A 5,742-nucleotide genomic window follows, 5' to 3' on the forward strand; every position below is an offset into this window, starting at 1 on the left:
CCTTGAGTGTGCAGTGAGTGCAAGAAAGGATTTATTTCTGGCTCATGTCCCACACCTGGGAGAGGCTGTATCATTGCCTTGACTATAAGAAAACCTAACATGCACCACTCAGATTGTTCACCAGAGAATCCACACTTACATGAAATCAAAATGTTGTCAGTGGCAAAAGCTTCAGAGAGATCAGCACCCTCATCACCCCCAGGTGGCCACACTGAGGAGAAATCCCCATCGTTGTGGTGAGTGTGGGAAAAGCTTCAGGTAAAGCTCACACCACACCATGCCCCAGAGAATCCAGCTGGGGAGAGACCCTCTGGTGCGTGCAATGGGTATGAGAAGGCTTCCAGCCTCAGCAAAATCTTTGTGATGCACAGGAGAAGCCCTACGTATCCTGCATGTGGGAAAATTTTGGTCATGGCACCAGCTTAATTTTATATTATGGAATCTACCTGGGAGAGATAATGTATCAGTGTTGTGCACAGGAGAAGAGATTTGGTGGCAGCTTCATCTTTTAAGATACAGAAAACCCACAGCTCAGGAATGGTTTGACAAGAGAAAAGTTCTATAAAATTATATTTCCTTGGTCATAAGCAACTACACCAGGCAAAGGAGAGAATCCACTACCCCAAAGGTGACCTGTCTCATGGATAAAATACCACAAGATCAAAGCTATCTATTGTTTTCCTTTACTCCCAGAATTAACTGCATAGTGTTAAAGAGACAGCTAGGTACTCTCATGTGAGAGTGTCTTCTCACTTCCCATTTCCTATCTTTACATTCAGCCAATCAAAATAATACCAATCAAGGGTCAGAGATATTGAGACCAAGACAAGATTGCTTTGATATGAAAGGACATAAACCTTGGAATTTGTAATAGGGTTCTCTCAGCCATAAACACTGATTTTAGGATAAATTCTGAGAGTTTCTCTCTTCTCCACTTGTCCATTTTTGGCTTTATTTCCTTTCTCTGGCTAAAGCATGTTGGATCCTTCAGGCAAATATTACCTAGGTTAACAACCAGGTTTTTAAGAAATACACATGTTTTGTGCAATATTATTGAAAGATTAGTATGTATAATATACCATCAAAGCAAAAAAAAAAAAGAAAAGAAAGAAAGAAAGAAAAGTTCTGTTTTTCTTTACTCTCTGAGCTTCCAAAGTATAATTTTTGCCTGCTTTCTCCCTTATAATCCATAAACTGGACTTTTCTCCAGTCTCTAACTCCTCCTCAGGTATCCGAAGAGCATTACATCTCATGCCTCACGCTTTGGTGTTTTCTTACTTTAGGTATTATTGGCCTCCATCCCAATGTACACCTGCTGTGGTTCCTCTATCAGCTTTTCCCCTGTGCCTTTTCTTCTGGAATTTCAGCAGGTCCACAGACTCTAACTTTGTGCATAAAACTCTGTATAAATGTACACTTTTCTGAGAAGAAGCTGGTGAATTTCAACATTTTCTAAAAGGGTTACCTGACCCCCAAATGTTAAGAATCATTGCTTTATGAACTCTTAATGTTCAAATGGGTTTTTCTTTTTAAAGAGAGTACAGTGTAATCTTTCCTCTTTCTGTACTTTTAACAAGTGGCACAAACAAAAAATAACTGTTTCATATTCTAATTGATTGCCTTAGAGACACACAGTTCCATTAGCCAATTTACAATCTTGAATACATCGCTTTTTTTCAAGATATGCCTTCTCTGAATCTTTGGGGGTCACTAATGTTCTCTTCTCAGCTTCGTAGGCTGTGAGAGAAGGCATGAATGGGGGTGAAGTCAAAGGTGCAAAAGAGGAAAATTCTGTGCTCATATTTAGGAAGGCAAGGTGACTCTGTGGCTGAAGGTGTAGTAGGGCTGCTTACAGCCTACAGCCACTAGGTGATATATGGGCTATCTGTACTCCCTAATCCCCCACTGGAGGGCCAGCTGCTGTCTGTATTCACTAGAACAAAGACTTGAGATCAGACACCAAAAGAAAAGAACCACACAGTATACTTCTAGGGGAAAGAAGAGGGTAGAATGGTGACTAGGAATAGCAATATCAGGAAAGAAGGGTGGAGCAGTATCATTTTACTAACAGTCATTGGCAATCCCCAGTGATAGACCTGTTTCAGGTTCTGAGGAGAGGGAAAGGAGGCAGAAGACACTGTTGGTTAGCTTTCCAACCTCAGAGAAGAACGTGACATGCATGCTCACTTCTTTCAAGGCAAGAGAGATTCACGAAGACAACATATGTGAAATAAATGCTGGCACTATAACACAAATTATGGACACTTGTATAAAGACAATTCAGGGCAATGGAAGAAAACTAAGTTATTTGAGACACTTTATTAACATTCTATTATCAGTCCCCATTTAGACCCTGATCCCTTTGCAGAGCCCTTTCCCCTAGTGCTGCTGGAGAAACTTGGTCAGCGAAGGTGGCTCGCAATACCTTCTGCAACTTGAGAAAGCAGAGCTGAGGTAAAAAATGGATAGTTAAATTGGCAGAGTAGGGTGAAGCGGGTGTAGAGAATAGAGCCTCCTGTGACCTCGAGAGGCTTTCTTTCTTTAGTTTTCGGTCTTATCTCCCTCAATGGCAGAGGCAGGTACCTCCAATTACATTTCTCATATACAACCACAGCAGCAAAATCCACCACCACTGTTACTGTGTTTCCAGTTATTATAATTTGCCCCCACATCACCACGGTGGTGACAAAAGAAGTCTACAAAAGAAGTCTAGATTTGGCCCAATTCCCTCCTTAGGTCTGTTGAGTTTCTGGCAGTAAAGTCATTCAGAAAATAGAGGCAGAAAGTAAAATTTGGACCCTTCTTTGACAGATTATAATTAGAAAGTTCTTACCTCACTCTTTGAGAATGGCCAGGGAAGAAGGGACAAAGGGATCTTTGGGGATTTTGCATGGAAAGCAGAGGTGCACGTTAATATCCCATGGCATTCCAAGTCACCTTCAAGGTCACCTTCTCCATAGTGCCTTCTGGAGCTAGCTCAGCCTCACAGACTTGCTAGTATAGACACATGGCGTGAAAGGTCATTTAGTACATTTCCCATCTGTACAGGGCCATTCTTACAAGTTCCTTACAAGATGGTCATCAGTCTGCCACTTACAGGGGCCAGAAGTTCAGTACTCTCTGATCTCTCCACCTCACGTGGATGAACTTCTCTGAACATTCTAACTTATGGTTAATATCACACTTTTAAGGCAACTTCCTTATCAAGTTTTAAGAATAACTTTCATAGAGTATTTACTACAGAGATGACACATACAATGTATGCAGTGAACATTTGCTTGAGGGACTTGGCTGGACAGAGGATGTGGGACAGCACAAAAATTACTCAATGGGGGTGCCTCACTTACTATTTTGATGAGTGCCCAGATTATAAGAAGATCAATATAGTAATAAATCATTTCATGTAGACAAGTTCCTAACACTTCCAAACCTCCTCAATCTCCACTGTCTGCCACATTTCAGCAAATGATCTCAACTTGTATTTAGTTTTCTTAATTGAGAAACATAATTGTAAACTTGATCTTCCTATTACCAAATCTTTGTGTATCCATTCATTTTTTTTCCTTTTTTTCCCTTCTTTACAATGGAGATGTTGGTCCTTCTATTAGAGGCAAATACCTCCACTTGTGCTCCTAGTTCCACATCCTCCTTTCTTCTCCAGAACTTAAATTCTATTATTCTCTTTTCTGGCTTCTAACCTCTCACTTTTTCCTGGCTTATTTCTAAGATCATACAAACTTGTTCTCATATCTCCCATATTACACAATCTCCTCTTTGTCCCTTACACATCCATTCACTTTCCATGCCTCATGCTTCTCAATGCTGTCAATACAAGTGATGTGGACCCTTTGTTTCCTTGTCACTCTTCAATCCACTCCAATCCAGATTCTCCACTCCACTAAAACTGCTCTTGCCAGAATGACCCGAGTCATTCCTATGGTTTTAAAGACTATTTATTAGTTTACCATTGACAAATTCAAAACATTATCCCAGATATATCCTCTGAGTTTAGGACTATGTAAACTATCCACCGAATATCTCCATTTGGATATCTCTGATGTATTTCAAAATATAACATGTCCAAAACTAAACTTTGTCTCCCTATACCCTGCACATACCATAACAATCCTATCCTTTCTTCTGTCTCAATCATTCCTAGTTCAGTAAATGGCACCACCAGCCACCCAATGCTGAATCCAGAATAGAAACTCAGTAATCAATATTGACAACTACTTCTCATTCACTACCCCACCTCCAACCTATCATTAAGTTCTGCCAACTGTATTTTTTGAAAACAGCATTCTTGAGACATAATTTACATATCATAAAATCTAACCATTATATGATTCAATGATTTTTATCATTCTACTTTTAAATATCAAACTGACTTACTCCACATCTCTCCAATCCACTCCCCCTAGTCAAATCCTCCACCATCCATGCTTTAAGCCATTGAGGAGTATAATCTAAGTGATCCTGTTTATATCTGCTTTCAATGCCCCCATTCTTCAGTCTGCAGTGACTTTTAAAAATATTAACAGGATTGTGCCTTGCCTCTGTTTAAAACTCTTTAATAATTTCCCATTGCATTTAGAATAAAATCCAATTAACTACAAGAATCTTGGTGATCAGCCCTTATCTACTTTACCTGCTTCACCACGTACCACTCTCTAGTTCATCATGCTGCAGCCAATTCCTTCTTCTTAGAACTATTTCCTTTTATTCAACTAACACCGTGGAATTGAACAGAAATCATCTAAATGAGAACATGTGAAGGTTATTTATTAGAGCCCCCTATAGCAAGGTAGTCAGCCACAATCACTTTATGTTTTGGCAGGAACTCAAACACAGGCAAAGGAGTGGACAAAGGGGAAGGTCTAGGTGTGCCCTGATTGGAGCTGTTGGCCTGAGGAAGCTTTAAGCAAGCTCACTAGAAGAAGGGCATCCTTTGCGACTAGTTAAGTATACATATTTGGCTTTCTCCAGTTGGTCCTAAGTTGGAAGCGAGGACAAAAATTAAGAAAGCTCTCAGTTACTAAACAAGCCCTGGTTATTCGGGATCATTTTTACAAGGGTTACTGTTTGACTTTCTGGACTGGTTGCTACAGACAGTGGTCTAACTTCCTACATGTTTGACCTGTAGATAGTAGGTTGGCTTCCTGGGCTGGATAGTGTAGAAAATGGGTTGGTTTCCTGGGCTGGTGCTGCAGATTGTAGGTCAGGTTCTATTTTTATGTATGATCTGGCAACTGTCTGTTTTCATATTCAGTCTCTCAGCTCCATACCTTCTGGTCTCAGTTCAAATCTGACTTAGAGAACTTCCTTGTTCACCAATTTAAAATGCCTTTGTTATTTAGTCTCTTATTATTCTGTCCTTTTTCTTTGTGACATTTCCAATTTTTTTTTAATTATTTGTAATCTATATTTTTAGTCAATGTCACACAAAGTAGGTCCTCAACAGATATTTATTAAATTCAATGATGAATGAATGAATGTAGATCAGGGTCTATTTTCCCCATTCCTATCTGTCTTTGAAAGGTCACAGAATTATAGTGATAGAGGTGGAAGGGCCCTCAGAAGCTATTTAATCTAACCACCTCACCTTTCATATGATAAAAAACAAGAACAAAGAGAAAGGAGTGACCTGCTCAGGGTCACTGTGCCTCCATTTCCTCATCTGTAAAATGGGATTATACTGCTTACTTTCCCTGCAGAGCTTAGGAAGATCATATGACAATGTTT

Source organism: Pteropus vampyrus, unplaced genomic scaffold (genome assembly GCF_000151845.1).
Source record: "Pteropus vampyrus isolate Shadow unplaced genomic scaffold, Pvam_2.0 Scaffold739, whole genome shotgun sequence".
NCBI lineage: Eukaryota > Metazoa > Chordata > Mammalia > Chiroptera > Pteropodidae > Pteropus > Pteropus vampyrus.